Source organism: Lagopus leucura, unplaced genomic scaffold (genome assembly GCF_019238085.1).
Source record: "Lagopus leucura isolate 7727_CA_CO unplaced genomic scaffold, USGS_WTPT01 Super-Scaffold_100009, whole genome shotgun sequence".
Classification (NCBI taxonomy): Eukaryota; Metazoa; Chordata; class Aves; order Galliformes; family Phasianidae; genus Lagopus; species Lagopus leucura.
In genome coordinates this window covers 7085382-7102933 of record NW_024962266.1, presented here as the reverse complement: position 1 = coordinate 7102933, position 17552 = coordinate 7085382, and the positions used below count along the sequence as shown (strand labels likewise).

At 35.0% G+C, this 17552-nt stretch overlaps 1 long non-coding RNA gene across 1 annotated transcript in view; it reads right to left on the bottom strand.

Moving 5' to 3' along the window:
* Positions 1-1504: 1504 nt before the first annotated feature.
* The window catches only part of LOC122181035, a 68803-nt gene continuing 52755 nt past the window's right edge, over positions 1505-17552 (bottom strand). The window contains exons 2-3 of the long non-coding RNA XR_006179305.1: positions 3214-3335; positions 1505-1525 (exon numbers count right to left, since the gene is read on the bottom strand). This is a non-coding gene — a long non-coding RNA (uncharacterized LOC122181035). The remainder of the gene's footprint in view (positions 1526-3213; positions 3336-17552) is intronic.

The following is a 17552-nucleotide window of genomic DNA, read 5'->3' as shown; positions in this document are numbered from 1 at the left end:
TGCTTTTTATACAAAAAATAACATTTGTCACTGTTTCCTAGAAATAAGTTTCACTTGGGAGTCTTGGTGGACAAATAGATGACAGGTCAGACTGGATATAGGCGTTATTGCTCTGCTGAAGACTTTCCAAGGCAAGTCACTTCAGGATGGGCAATAAAACAGAACCTAACTCTCACCAAATAATCAGGAAAATAAGCAGCAATGCCTATGTACTTTTGCAAAGAAACCCTTAACCTTCAAAATACACAGTAAAATTGTATCATTCGCAAATAACAAGTATTTAGACTAAAACAAGAAATTTAGATAGAAGTTTTTAAAAAATAATAATAAAAAATAAGCACAATTGTTACTCCCATATCCCATTGCAGCTTCAATTATGATAAAATTTAACCTATCAAATAATATAAAGGAACCTCGCGTGACAGATTGATACTTCAGTTTCTTGAGAAAAACAAAGAAAACATCAAACTCATAACTGATTCCTAGTATGTGACTGATTTCACTTTCAATATTATATTGAGATGAAGAAGTTGTAAGCCAATGACTTACAGTGCTTTGGAAGCTTTCCAATCATTTCAGTGCACTATTGAACCAAATTTCTCTTCTCTCACTGAAGATAAATATTGCCAGGAAAACTGCCCTGTATCCAGTCACCTACTTGTGAAATGACAGGCTTCTGCTCTCTGCAAAGCTCTTCAACTTACTACTTCAATCTTTCATCCTTCTTATCAGTTAAAGAATTCATTGTGAATTCTATCATAAGTCAATTATTCACCATTGACTACATATGGAAGCTATCAGAAGGAAATTTAATGAAATTGTTATAAATTTAAAGATAACGTCAGCATCTGCAGTCAAATTTTCAAAAGATCTCACAGTTCATTTAAACAGCAAACTGAAGGTTTATTATGACAAGAATTCAATAGTTATCATCATACTCACGGACAGAGTCCTAAATTGAGCCCAACAGTTCTTTCCCTCTTCTACTGCACCAGTGGAAAAAAATAAAAGCTTACATGGTGTACTATCTTGTAAGAATTGTAACATACACTTTGATACTAAATCAAGACCAAAGAGCCTGTTTTTGAAAATTAGGCCACATATTTTCTTACATTTACTGAATCTAAGCTAACTTTAAGTAATGCAATCCAAGAGACAAGGCTGAGATCTTCTGTAACCCAGCAGTAGGTAGCATTTTCTGTACAATATATTTCAAAGGACAAGGCAGATAACTGCTTCAAAGTGGTGGAAAAAGACTGGTGTCTTAGGAGATGAAGAAACACTGTCAAATGTAAGAGCAGAGCTTAAGCTCCCCATTTTCCCAAAGTATCCATGTGCAATACAACTGTGATTTGTCAACTAAAACTACATTGCAGAAGACGCTGAGCAGTCTTGGAAGACAACATGCTAAGGATTGCCCATAACAGTGCTGCTAGTTCATTTCAGGCTATTTTCATAGCTGACGATCAACTTCAGCAGCTAGCGAATCACTAAAAGCTTCTTACACATCTGCATTCAGCTTTTGCTACGTGAAAAATGAATTCAGTTACTTGGAGCAGCTGACATTAAATTGCACAGAAAATTTACAAATAAATTCAAAATATTATAACCTATAATTGTTAAGCAATATCTACAATTTTCTCTGACTGACGTGATAGCACTAACATCTGAATATTCATAAAAGACTGGCACTATCACTGCACTGACTCTGAGTTTGAAAGCAATATTTTTGACCTGTCATATCTAATTTTATCAGAAACTATCTAAAGAGAAATTTTTCAGAGGACCTTTAATAAGCATGTTGCCTCTAATAGACTTACCCACCACTTTGATATGTTACATAAAGTAAGTGGATTCTAGAAACAGAGGTCAGAATTTCAATGAAAAGTGTCTAGAGCTTCACAGCTGCACTTCAAAATGTGAGATTCTATATAGCTACAATAACTTTAGTGGACTAAATCCGTTTGCATTGGAGCAGCTAAAAAAAAAAAAGAGTTTTTAAAATGTATACATGACACTACACCCAAGCCAGATGCAGGTGGAACACATCTGTTTCTCATTATCTAACTATAGAACTGAATTAGCTTGCAAAGCATGATGCCCATTTACAACACATTACTTGGCTCAATGCACATGAAATGCTCTCAGTCTACTACTAATTTGACCCATCAAAACAGAAAGCAGTACACATTCTCTCCAGAGTAACTCATGTTGTGATGTCTACCCCTATTACAGTAAGGTGCACCTAGATTCCAGAAAACTTGTTTCACACTTGAATCTTCTGTCCTATTCTAGCAAAATCTGCAGTCACTACTGTATTACTTTGCGTTGCACATTGCAAACATGAAAAAAGTTGTTGATTTTAAACAAAAAAAACCTCTCTCACATTTCATGTTCTTTGTCTTCTTTGGCTTTAACTAGACTTGCAGAAAGAGAGCAACTAAGTTTTCCTCCTATGCCCAATTTCAATACAAATGAAAAAACATGGCATTGAATTAAGAGAATAAAACATGAAAAAAGCAGCAAAGCTCCCTTGCAATTTTTTCATAAGCAGAGATAAAGCGGCACAAATTATTCTGTTCATGATAACCTAATTTACAAGAAAGGGGCTCCTCATGATTACCTACTGATTTGAAGAAGTAATTACACAAAATATTCTGTTACAACAATATAGTGGTCTTTAGATATTGCAGATGATAATTGTGATGTAGTACTGCAGATGAGGAGACGTAAGGCTAGTCTGCTTAAACAAGGCAAAAGAAATAACAGAATGCCTACAGTCAGAATCAAGATGCTCCCTTTTGTTTTCTTTATCTCTTGTGCAGAGCCTTCTTGTTCATACTTGCCTTCCACGGCAATCTTTCAGACAAAAGAAGGGTTGGGAAGAAATAAACAACCCCCCAAGGACTAACAATGAACCAACAGTGGACCATCACGAGGCTAGAAGGCTAGATGACATTGAGAATTGCAGAATAAGGCTACGTCTGGTGGGCAATCAAGGGGTGTGGATAGGATAATGAATTTGGGAATGTAACAAATATGCAGTACATGTGAAAATATAACCTATTTACAAACGACCAACTGGATCGACGAGCATTCTTGGAGAGTTACCTCGATGCTACCCCAGTGCTGCCAATAAAGAATACCTGGCTTCACAGTACTAAAAAACAAACAAACAAGAAAACCCAACAAAACAGTAAAGTTTCTACTCACCAATTTCTTGAAATCACTATGCATGCTTTTGACTCGATTACTTCCAGGAAATTTGTTTTGCCACTCAGCGTATCCAGTTGAGAGAGAAGTAGAAGTCACGTGACCATAGCACAGTTTAAGATCTGGGGGAGCAAAAAAAGAAAGATTGCAGCTGGATTTCCAGAGGAATACAATGAAATGAGTTGGATCTTCCTCTATAAAACCATTAATAAAACTAGGCAAAAATCAAATGAAAAAATAATTGAGGTCTAGAACAGGTTTCATTTCCATAGAGAATAAAACTAGCAATGAGAATAATCAATGCAACACAGTCCAACACAAAGGAAAAAGAGAAAGGTATATGGAAAATAAACCTAAGCTGATTTGGGGGAAAAAGAAAATGGAAAAAGAATCAAACATAAACACTTTCAATGCCTTTACAGATGAGGTGCACAGATTTTCACACTTCTTCTCCTCTGCCAGTGCTACAGATACTATCTGAGCTAAGAGGCTACACTTGGAACAATAATAAATGCAGAACCCCTAATCACTCAGAGCTCTGATTGCCCCATATTCTCCTGGGGATTAACACAGAGAAAACCAAAGGATGCTTCCAATAGAGAACATTTAGAAATACTAAATGTAGAGAAATAAAAAAAAAATCTTAGGTATATCTGCTGGCTTTATATTTGCAAAGCAGTACCTTCCAAAATTTTGGCACTTTCAACGCAGTTCCTAAAAGAAGCGACCCCCACCTGCACATACACACACACCTGGAGACTTAGGCACAGTACTGCTGCTGCTTTCCAAGGAGATTCTCCTTGTTATTTCTGCCTTCAGTAGATTGCCAATTGCCTCCTTCTCTCATAACCAGGCACCTCCGACTCTTTCCTGACCTTGGTAAGGAGCTTCTGTTGGAGGCACAAATGGTACTTCTTCCCTAGTGAAACACTGGGGCATGCCAAAACTGCAAGGACAGAGCAATAGAAATTGCTTTTGTCTGACCACTCGTACTTATGGACAAATGTAGCCTGTCATGAAGCATCTCTAACCCTGGTTACTAGAGAACATATTGGGTTACAGATGGAGAGTGTTGCCTAACACTTGTGCTGGCTAGGGTGTCTCTTCCAGGGAATTAATCCTGCAGATCAAATTAAAACAGCTTTTCAGCCCAAGTAGTATCACAGTTATGGAGTACGCTGCAACAAAATCTCATCTAGCCTGCAGCAACATAGCATGACTCCCCAGGGCCTGGCTTCCTAATCTGTAACCTGGTCTTTCAGCTCACCCCTGTCTCACTTGCTATGCGCCCTGTCACAGCACAGGGAAACATTTCATCAGTGTTGCTGTGCCATGCTGATGGCAGCTTCACAACCAGGGACAAGGCAGCAGTGAGCCCCACCACCCCTGTCTCTTAGCCACTGAGAGAGGCAAAGCCAGGATGGCCAGGACCAGGGACCCAAGTGGGTCCCAATGTGCTTGAGCAGGCCCTGGTGTCTAATTTTATTTTCTATTTCCCTTCCTTTCCTGCAAAAATACTGCATATTTTGCTTAAACTTTCAGCTTTATATTTTTGTCAAGCTGCCTCCTGCTTGACTCTAAGCAACAGCAAGTAAATAAATAAAAATCTAGTGATGCTTCGCATAACTTTTTTTTTCCCCTCTCCCCTTCCTGCCTCAAGCACTTAAAACAAGTCTCTGAGGGAGCCATCAAGAGAGGTTTGCATCTGCAGTCACCTTACCATTTTGTAAATTGCACAATAAACTCTACACGCCCATGTCTGAGCCCACAAAGGATTACCTGAGCAATTCGGAGCAAATGATTTCTCATCCTCTCTGTGAAGACAATAGCCAGAATATACACTGAATGTCATCACTTGACTGCATCCTGTGCTTTGAAAGTACAAGTGTTTCAAGCCAAGGCCTTCTATTCTACAGGTATCCTGAAACACCCATTTTGCCTTCCACTTTTTCTTTGCGCAAGACACAAGAAACATGGATATAAGCAACACTGATGCTACCAAAGGAAAAAAAAAAAACATCATAAGATTTATAATATAATCAGAATATTCATATTTAGGAAGACGCTCTTTCACAGGGGAAAACTGAAGCAGCACAGCAATGCTTGAATACACTAGAAACAACAAATCCAAGAAAAACAAGCTACCACCTGAAATTCCCTCTGAGCCTACTAAAATTACTGAAGATTTGCAAGCAAGCTAAAATTGAGATATACTTCAGCAAAATAGAGATTTGTACATGCAAACTGGCAGATTGGATTGTTTGTTTAACCATTACAAGGTTTTCCTCTTAATGGAATAAATACATCCCATAGTCACATATTAGCTTTAGAAAAGAAAAAAACTAGAAAAATTTAGAAATATATTAGAAAAATAGTGTTCATCTTTCTACAACACTGTAAAAAAAAAGTCAGATCCAAGAACAACATTCAGTGTAAAGATCTTGCTATATTTTACACAAATTGATCATAAAGCTATGTGATATAACAGTGCAAGCAATTTTCTCATTCCAATTATAAAAACTTTTCAATTGTGCTGAAATGTTATAATAACTTGAGCTAAAGTCTACACTTATATGCGGTGACATTCAAATATGAAAATTTAATGTTGAAATTAAATTTCCAATACTGGATTTAAATGCATTAATACTTCTTCAAATTCATAACTAAAAGAAAGGATATTGCCAACATTAAACAATTAAGGCCTAGAAAGGCAGGGCAATTTTCATAGTGTAAGCTGTATTTTGTACGTACAAACTTAATAACAAAGTTAAAAGCATTTTCAAGACACCTTGACACAAATTTTAAAAGGGGAATGATTTTGTTCTTGGAGTTATTTTTTTGACACAGCTAAAGAACGCAATAGGAGGAAGGAATAAAAGGATCAGAGCAGCTTTGGTTTCCTATACAAAAATATTGTGCAAATATTATTTGCATAAGCTGCAAAACTGAAAAATCAGAATTAATCTCAAAATTTGTTACGATTCACCTCCCATATCACCACTTGACAAACCATAATGTCATTCCTTCATTGGTTCTATACTATTAATTCAGAATTTCCAACAAAAAGATGTCTCTAACAGAAATTAGTACCTTTAAAATCAAAATGAGAAAAATACCCGAACTTCCTTGCAGCTATTTGACAGATCAGCGCACTGGGAAAGGTGTCACAACAAAGGTGTGATGGCAGAGGACATGCACAATAGAAATGTGCTATAAAGTAGGGGAAGATTGCTCTGTATCAGAAAATCTGCATCTGTATCAGAAAATTCCAGATTCTCAGAGGAAAGCTTCACCAAGAAGGGATCTCCAGAAAGACATCCTTCCCCAGTGGTAGTCAGCCCTCAAAAGGAGGTCTAAGAGAGGTGTAGCTAGGTTTCCCCCTTCCTGTCTCACAGCTGAATTGCCTTCACCTGTACTCCCGGGGCTGACCAGGTTCTTTTCCCAGGTGCTCAATCAGTGCTTCAGGCCATGACACATCAGTTCCCATACTTTCCTTTAGAAATAACATTGCAAAATCAGGATTAATTTTTCTGAGTCAGTAAGTCTCTAAGAGAGTACCCATTCTTCAATCAGGATGGTTAAAAGTTAAGTTACACTAAAAGTGTAAATAAATATTCTCAGTTGACACTCTTGTATCAGTACAGGAATAAATGGTACAGTAGAGTCATGAAAAGATATTTAGGTTTCTTTACATATATGAATCAGGTTAAATTTATTAAAACAATGTAATGCTGCCTGCGAAGTTCCGTGTAATTTCATTAGCTTATGAGATAATGCACTTCCTTGTCATATTTCATTAATTATTCATGACAGTATAATTTTTCCTACCTAGTTTTAAAGTCTCCTAACTTAGAGATCCAATATCAATCAAAATATTAAAACTCATTCACGTTAAAATACAAGTAACAGACGAAAGCATGGGAAACATACTTTCAGACATTCCAGTATAAGACCCGAACCATTTGTCTTGGACTTGGTTCTTCCCAGCTTCATCTACCTTGTGATTGTCTCAATTTTTTCATCTCCAAGAACTGGAAGCATGCTTACTTTCTTTTAAGTAACATTGACAGGATAAGTTCATTGACTTGTGCAAGGAGTACATCAACATCTGAATATCAAATCTTAAGTAGCCTTGATCTTGGCTACTGGCATTTAACAAACAAGGTTATTTGTGCCATTAAGGGAAAAAAGGAAGTCTCAAAATCTAGGTGTGAAAAAAAGAATTCCAGCTGAAGAAAACCTGGAAACTGCTACTTTACCTAAGAAAAGCAAGACAGTCTTAGAGGTGAATTAAAAATTGATTTTCAATTTCAAAATGCCTAATTTTAAAATAATTGCTCCTTCAATGCATATTCAAGCTGACTTCAACAAAGCTCAGGTAAGAACAGGAAGTGACAGTAACCATGAAATGACTACATGAATTTAATTTAATGGTGTGGTCATTCTTCCTCAGACTAGGAAAATTGTAGAATGACTCTGGAAAAGCTGAACATCTTGGCTATGAAAATGAAATCTTATTTTTCTGTCTTTAAAAATCAGAGGAAAAGTCTAGACTGCTGTGTCTGATAAATATTCAATCATAATTATAAAAGTGTGTCAGTACACAGAAGTGATATCCAAGCCAGGAAGACTGTAGAGTAGCCAGTGCTTTCAGAAGGCAAAGCTCTTTGTCCATCTCGCTACAAACTTAAAATTCTTAAGATCTAGAGCCTTTTTAGAATTTCATACTTATCCTTATGGAATTTTGTTACTAAAATGGAAACCATTCATTTACACTAAAAGAAAATGAAACAGGTTCAGGCTTTTGGCAGGAAAAGCGAAAATGAATTTTTGTTATATCTTCTAACTTGAAGATATGAGAACTTGAATCAAGTCTATCTATAAAACCTTGGCTCCCACTTCACAATATGAGGCTTCCAGAATTTATGAATAGAATTATGAAGTTACTTTCCCACACTGCTTGAGTCTCTTGTGCCTTTCCTTGATTTTTATTTCCTGCAGATCTTTCTTAACAAAATAGTCAGTAGTGGTCAACATTAATCTTTGAAGAAGCTTGACACAAACAGGATTGTGAGAATCAACGCTGTATTTCTTTTGAAACTATTTTTAGTCTCATTGTATATTGGAGATAATTGGAGATAAGCCTATTTTGGAATGTCAGTTCCCAAATTTCAAGAGAAGTTGTCACAGGAAACTACATTAGAGAACTAGAGTGTCGTGTGCTGCCAGCATAATTCAGACCAGGCTACAGCTTCCACTTAGCAAGATGACTATAAATTGATAATTGCTTCATTAGGAAAACTATCCTGAAAATGACACAATCTGATGACAATATTTGGGAAAGGATCATGTCTCCTCGGTATTTCATGGTATCGCCTCACTTGTTCCGCTTCCTAATTTAGCATATGTGGGATATCGGCTTAAAGGAGCTAAAAGTGTGGATGCTATTTGGACTGTTACATTCTTAACAGTATATCTCTGTGCAATGTGTAAAGTTTTTTTTTTTTATTTCCAAACTCTTGGAGCAAGAGCACAGCATAAGTTCAGTTAACCTTTATACAAGCAAATCAAACAGCAGTCCACTGTGACTCCATATGCACACGTTGCCTAGTGTACACACAGATTTCTGGCTAGAATTAGATCAACATTTGTTACCACATCTTAAGAAAAGCTTAATACTTGTTGGCCTGCTGTCTTCTCTGTGTACTATAATTATAGTGACTTGTATTAGCTATTTTTAATTACATGTAACATAGCAATGCACAACAGTCAGATATTTATGGAACGGACAAGTAAAACCTGAATGCTCAATGGATTTTAAAACAAAGAAAAGGTTTAAGATTTGACTTAGCATATAATATTTCTATACATAACTTCCTTCCATTATATTTAATGAAAAAACTAACTGCTCTTGCAGTCTAATCAATATGGAACTACATCTAGAAAATAAACTGGTATTAGTGTTGTGGAAACATGATCACTTAATAATCTGGCTGGCAGAGTTCAGAAATGAATTTTCTGTAAATATGACTGAAATATGCAGGTGGAGTAACTGAAGTAGCAGACAATTTGGAGTTTCAGCTGTTTGAGCATGAAACTCAGATGTGTGTGATTGCTAATGTCTGTATTTCCATACCTGTGCCATAATTCCCCTTAGCTTCCTCTCTTATTCCAGCGAATAAGAAGCATTAGAAGAAAATTCAGAATCATCCATACTATTGGAAACATTGGAAATACGTACTAAGAGTAGATGTTAAGTTCTAGCACAATTCTAGTGAAAAACCAACAAAGTGTACATTTAAGTTCAATTTGACATCAGTCATAAAGCTCAGTGCATAAAGTTAAGCATATACTTAACTTTAAGTAAGTTAAGCACTCTACTTAACAAAATAGTTAAATGGAAAACAGCAAAAAATTATACTGAAAAGTCAACTATGAGCATGCAAGACTCAGTAAATAGATTATTCAGGAATCAGCATAGACCTAATTTTTTTAATATTTACACTAATAATAATACCAAAAAAGGTGGTTGGACTTTTTAGGCATTATCAATATAGAGGATCAGAAAAACAAGGGGAACTCAAATATATATGGAATATAGAAAATGGAATAAAATGTCATTAATACAGAATGCAATACTATGCACTTAGAGACTGACAAAATTTCTGTAAAAAAAAAAAAAAAAACAACAATGCTCATCTGCAGCAAATCACTGATATTACTCTGTCACTGCATGTCTATGAATCATCAGTGAGCATCTGCTTTGGAAAAGGATATTGAATTGATTTGAAAAAGTATTTCTGGAGAAGGCAAGGGAGATCAATACCCTTGTATAAGGCATAGGTGAGATATTGTCCAGAAATTAAATCTGAATGTCAGAAATATTATTTGAATCTCCAGTGCTCAAAAAATACTGTTTCAAGTTAGAATACATATACAGAATAGCAATTGCAGTGAGCACAGGACTGGATTATGACTTCACAAATGATATCAGAGTAGTATGGTTTGTAGAGTTAAGTAAATCTAAGACTGATGTTTTGATAATAGATATGTTTCTGTATGAAGAAGCGAGATAATAGCAAACGTGAGCATGAAAGAGCTAGAAATTGTAAATAACAGGGTTTACATCACTAGGAAAGGAAAAATCAACTGAAACATCAAGACAGAATTAGATGAGAAGCTACCAGAGATATAAAATTCTGAAACTGCTCTCTAACATTAAGAGCAGTTTACATTTCTGAATAGGTTACATAAAGGTGGTCAGGGAGTATCTTTAATCAAAGGCAATCTTTATAAACTGTTAGAAAAACTGGGAGTGACCATTTCTTGATTTCTTCTCTGTCCTTTTTTTCTGTTGTCAGCCAAGTACATACAGTACAAGCTCACATTCAGTTTTCACCTACCCAAAAAAAAAAAATCAGCATAAACCTGTGGCAAAATACAGCATAAATACAATTCTTTTTCAAATTCCAGGAGTCAGAATTAACCAGTAATTTATTCATTATACCTTTTCCTCTAACTGTGTTTTCAAAAAGTAACACAAGCTATTAATTTTACACAGAGTCTTTGAAATATAAAACTATAAAGTGGGTTAGAACATAATAACTCTATGGTGTTTCTCCTCACAGAGACCATCATGTTTTAGAATTATACCTGTAGTTGATATTCTTGCTTTTTTCTTAAGCTATTATCCAACAGAGTCATAGCAAAACATCTTGCATCTTCTAACTCAAATACTGCCTTCCTGCTCTTTGCAGACTTCTCAGCCTCTCTCAAAGATCAGTCATCCTCTTCTGAAGTGGCTCTTCCCACTGCACTCCTTTTCCCACTGTGCACCCCCCATGCTTTGGCTTTTTGGGTGTTTTCTGTTCTAGGCATTTCTTCATATGCTGCTGGGGATAAACTTGGGTGCTGCATATTTCAAGAAGGCCATCACATAAGAAGAAGTGAATGCAAAGTAATCATATTTGTTTAACAATGATTAACAAATAGCCTCCAACAGCAAAAGGTCTGTAATATTCCCCCTCATTAGGGCTGCAGGATGTAAATCATTGGAATGCACACTTCACTAGGCAATGCAAGGTAAAATGCAGAGTAACAAAAAACACGTACTGAGGACTGAGTGGCAGATGTTCTGGCAAGAGAGACAGAGAATTTAACTAAAATGCTTATCCAAAAACTGCCTCAAATCTAACGTTAACAAAGTTATTCACTGGAAGTTTTGCTGATTTTCAATGTGTGTAGAAATGCATTCTCTATTGTACTTATTCTACAGTGAAAGCATAAAAACATATAGATCTAACATCTGTGTCAATTTATTAGTGTATCCCAAGCAGTGAACTAAACAGTAATTAGCACTGGACTAATACTGTGATGTGATTTAAATCATTCTTTTGCAGTAATGAAGACTCCCAAAAAAGTCTTAATGCCAGCTTATAAAACATCTTACGGGCTGAATTTTATCGGGGAACATAAAATACTCTTCTTAATATTTTCCATTCTAGTCCATTAGTTGATCATTCATAACCTAGATTTCTGTCAGCGTACCGAGTCACAGACATTTCACAAAAGGAATTTATTTCATTTCACTGGTCATTGCTATATTGGCACAGTGTATGTCCATTTAAAATAGACTGTGATCAATTACAAAAAAAAAAAAAAAATAAAAAATAAAAAAAATCACACACAAACTCTCGCTCCTTTAACCATTTTGGGTCCTGCTCTAGGGTGCAGTGAAGTAGAGTCTGAAATCAAAGTAAACTCAAGGAAAAAGTCTGAAATGGATATGTAAACAAAAATCTAAGATAAAATACAAAAACAAAAAATCAAAAACATATAGCATGATTTGATGCATGCATTTCATCAGTTTCCATCTGATGGTTTATAGTTTAGGGATTTCCTAAATTTGATTTAGCCTTCCTCATTGCACTTGACAGTTCTTCATAAATATTCTTTGAAGTAATGAATTGCTTTGAAACCATTTCTCCTTTTTTTTTTTTTTTTTGTTTCTTCTAAACTTTCTACCTGAAAGTTTCATAGTTTAATTGAAAATATCTTAGTTCCTTTTTTTTTTCCTAAAAAAAAGTTGAATAATAGTAATATTGGATGATCTTTTTTTTAATAATGTCACTCAAATTTATTTTATTCACTTCACCAATCAGAAAAGTCTATTCTGCTCAGTCTTTTCCTATACAAAATGCCATGCTGTTTTCCCAGTTCTCCTTGCATTCCACATTTTTTCCATTTTTATTATATTATATAATTTATATTATATATTATTGTATTATATCATATATAATATTATTACTACATTATTCTATTTATTATATTATTATATTGAAAGTATCACACCATAAAGACACATTTTGTTTTATTTTCCACTTTTACCTCTGTAATTTTAATGTTTGTAACGTCTCCGATCACCACTAAGGACTGAAGTGTTGCTTTCTAACAAATATTCTTTTTTGAGTGTTAATTTATATCCACTGCAAGGAATGACAACAGTGCAACCATGCTATAGCATTTTTAATGTCTGATATTTATCAACTCTGGTGGTGATCCTCATCTGCCATACTACTGGCTTAGCTTCTCAGCACCCAAGATCATTCTGCAGCTTGTGGTAGTGCTATTGGTTTTAACTTTTCTGTATCAGCAAGTTCTCTTACTGCTCTACTCACCTATTTCACACATGAACAGCCGTGACCTCAGATCCTCAGTGGTGTTCTCACAGAATCACAGAATCACTCAGGTTGGAAGGGACCTCAAGGATCATGTAGTTCCAACCCCCCTGCCTGGAAGGGCCACCAAACATCCACATTTAGATCAGGTTGCCCAGGACCCCGTCCAAACTGGCCTTGAACACGTCCAAGGACGGGGCATCCACAACCTCCCTGGGCAGCCCGTTCCAGGGCCTAACCACTCTCCTAGTAAAGAAATTGTTCTCCAATTGTAAAATACTGGGAATTTACTCCTTCTCTCTCTGAAACAATAGATAATTTATAAGATGACTTTGCCTCCTAATCTATTTCAAAATTTAAGAAAATTTGCTAAAGACCCTGTAAACGTCACTTTGAACATTCAAACTGAGATCATTGTCATCCATATGCTTACTGTATTTCTCTTACGTAGTGCTTTTTGAATAACTGAGATTCAGTAGTTACAGTGACAACTTCTTCAAAAGTTGTGCTATTTATTTCCCTATGGAAACACAGAAATTTAAGATGGAGTACGTTTTAATTATGTCTAGGCGCTTTCAGAAAATTCATGATGTTCACCATTAGAGAATGAAGAAACTATTATGCTGATCTTTCCCGTTAGCTTAATGTGACTAAACTCTCAATGAGCATCTTAATCAGAGATCTTTATGAAATAGAATCTTTTACGTATTAGAAGTAGGCTTTTGGTTCATAAGACAATTATACTGAGCTTATTTTTACCACAGTCTACAAAGAAGATAATCCCTCTTATTAATGGTTCAAATATCAAATGCAGTAGACAGGTTTAATGGAATTATTTTTTAATCTTTTCACTGTCACCACAAGTGCCACCTGACATTAATCCCCTAGCACTAGTAATAAGATTAAATGAGAACTTTTACCTTTGGCATTGTATGATACACTAAAGCACAGCAAGAAACTTCATCACTGGCTTGAAAAAAAAAATAAAAAGAATCAGTGAGTTGTATATCAATGTATACATTTCCAGCATGAAAATATGTAGGAATAGAAAAAAATGATTTTGCTTATTATCTACTGATACATTACAGAAAAAAAAATACTCTATCAGCTACTAGTTTAGGAAAGGATTCTTTAACAGCTGGAAGCACCAAGCAAACTGGAAAGAAATCTAAATAAATACAAAGAAATAGTATAAACGAGAATATAAAATCTTAACATGAGTGCTAGAAAAGTACCAATCAGCAACAAAGAAGGACATCTTAAAATCAGAAGACAGAGATAAAAAAAATCTAGATGAGTCCTACCGTATTAGAAAAAATGCTAATAGAAATATCTTCTTCAGTTTTATACAGAAACAGAGAAATGAACAGCTAGAAACTAAGAAAAGAGGATGAGTTAGAAATAAAAAAAAAGCAATTTAGATTTGCCCTAAAACCGAGTAATTCAAGTCTCAGTTTTCAAGATAGAAGGGTTAAGCACAAAGAGGGAAAAAAAAAAAAAAAAAAAAAAAGGTAAAAAGTACAAAATAATTCAGCATATTTAATCATACAGTAAGTATAATCTCAAACTAACAAAATTTTCCAGTTGACACTGGTACCATATTGGTAGAAAACAGGAAATATGTCATTTTAAGAACAGGTGATGTAGTTAATCTTCAGGTTCAGCTAGGCCATAAACAATAAGTAAAATAACAGGAAAAAAAAAAAGAGGCTGATTAGAGAGAGCTGAAGCACAAATGATATAAACCAAAAAATCAGTTTCCAAAGACAGATGCCATTTCAGTTTGACTAACTAGACTTCCGCCTGGCTGTCAAGAGTGCATAATTACTATAGTTCAAGTTTACATAGGCCTTTTAAACCAGCCTAAAACACATTCTGAAGAAGAGATAATTAAGAAGCTTCTGAAGGGTCACGACACTGGGACAGAGGGGGACATTTCTAAGTAAATTACTCAATCATTTATTAAATACTTTCAGCGATAAAGGTAACAAAACTTTTGCTTATAAGATTTGCTGACTGAGACATAGGAGGGTTTAATGAATCAGGATATTTTTACTTGGATGACTGAGAAAATGTTAGAAATGGAACTAAATTAGTGCAAAGTGCAAGACCATATCCTTGGAACAACAAAAATGCCTACAGGAAGTTAACAACCTTGGTAGGAAACACTGAGGAAGGCAAAGACATTCTTTCTCTGACAAGATGACAGTGTCAATGCAGTCTCTATCACTTCTTTCAGACAATGAATACAGAGATACATAGAAAATACCCTTTTTTAAAAATCTCAGATGACACTTCATTTGGGGACTCACACCTCTTTTTTATTACCACTGTCAAAGATTATGAATTCACACAGGAACATGGGACAGGCAGGAAGATTCTTATGAGAGAGGGCTTTACTTGTTTAAACCAGCAAAGTAAACGCTAAAAAAAGAAAAGCTGCTCATCAAGTTGGGTAAATGTTAGGAGAATTAGCTCTATAAAACAAGGGACTACTCTCACTCACTGGAGAGAAGCACTTATGAAATTTGGGTCCTAAACTGAGACTTAAATTAATTTGTCATTTCTACACAAAGCCAGAACACAAAAGGCATCCATTATTTTTACCAGATTGTCAAGTATTTACAATTCAACACCAAACAAGACTCCCAGCACACTGAATGTGAACTAGATCATTAAGGAAAACTAGTCCCATATGTGAGTACAAGTTGTCTGAAAACGGTCTTAAATTAGACTAGGAACAATACTAAAATTCAATTTGCCTCAATTTGTTCTCAAAATTTAACCCTGATAGTACTCCATGTCCCACAGTCCACACTTCAGATAAAATGAGAGGGAAATCTTGTTTTGAAGTTACTTTTCACTTGTGTCCTAAATTATTGAACTCCTTCAGAAACTGCATTTTCTAATTTTGGAACAGGTACTTAAGGGCATGTACAGCAGTCAGCAGGCAGCCTAGAGGCTATTGGAGGCTCATTTTAATTGCTTGTCAACTTAATCCAATTAACGTATGTCATAAAGTTTAGCTATCAGAATGAAAACTTGGTTTAACCAATATTCATAGTCAGTAAACTGTACAGAACCCCTCCCAAATATTTAAGATGTTTTACTTAATTTTAAGGCTACATGAGAATTCTATTAATGATTTCAATGTTTTCAGCTGTCAAGAAACTCTGATCATCTTTCGCTATTCAGTTAAATGAATTGTTATACTTTTGTGTTTTCTGTTCCGTGCAGAGTTAGGTTTCTGAAGACTTTCTTTATAAGCTATGAGACAACAGCCATTTTCTTTCACCCACAGCAGGAGGGAGGTTTACTTTTGGGAAAATTTGACTTTTTATTTGCTATTTTGTTTCTTGACCTTTACTTATTTAAATTAAAATATAATTAAAAACGTAACAGTAAAAAATGTTTAAAAAAAATTGTACAAACCTATTCTTCTTTACTTTTTGTTAATGATGCAATAGCTTCAAATCTTCTATGAACTGAGTGTATTTTCTTTGCGTAACAATGGTGTCAGCGAAAGCAAGGTGTGGAATTTATGTCACTTTGAAGTTTTTGTATCCTTATTTCTTGCAGAAAATGTAAAGTTTTCGTAAAGCTGGAAGTGATGTAGAAGAGGAAACAATAATCTATTTCTTAAGAGTAAAACAGTTTCCTTCACACGTGGATTTTACTTACTTCTTGCTTTGCTTTTGACTGAAACATCTTCATGAATTAATGTAAAATTTCATCATCTATTCTATCACCATGGTAGGCCTTCTCTATTAGAATCTGTGGATGTTTTCACAGATGCCCACTTGTTTATGAATTATGCACCCTAAGATAAACTATCAGTTCACAAGTGTTTTCTGAAAATCTGCCACAATGGAACTTCAAGTAAAAATGTTGCTTTTGGACTTTGCTGCTATATGTGAACATGAAGGCTATTTGATTAAAATGTTTGAAATTATATATATATTATTTCATAATTATATTCTTAAAAATAAGATCAAAACAAAAGGAAAAAAAAAAATCAGACAGCTGGTTGTTTTCTCTCTGCTAGTCAATGGGCTATGACTTCAAAGTGCACCTTGAGGCTTAAGATCAGTATTCATCAATTAAAGAACAATCACTGTACTGGAATATTAATTGCAAATTTGTTGACATCCATTAAACGACTATTTATCCCACATGCAGAGCAGAAAATACTCATTTCAATCCCTAGAGTTTCCTTCAAAGTCACCTCAAAAATCCATCTTTTGGAATGAAGTGCTGTTACAAAGACTATTCTCCTAGTTTAAACAATCTCTAAGCTACAACCACGCAGAGCACACATTGCATTTTGTCTGACTTCTTTTGCTAAATAATGCTGAATTACATTCAGAAGAGGGATATGCGTAAGAGTTATCCAATTTCTAAAAGTAATAAAACATTTAAAACTTCCCTATTTATTATTGCTGTGAATAAACTGTCCGCTAAAATATAGATGAATGTCAAAGAAAAACTGATTCATGAGAAAAAAGAGATTCTTAAGAATCCTCCAGACTCTTCTAAATTTCTCTACCAAGTTTGAAAGTAAATGAAGAATTACTGAAAGGAATAAGTGATAGAGCAACAGTGTACCTACTGCTTGAAAGGAGCTAAGACCAGAAACAGAAGGTTTGGCTTTACACACACACA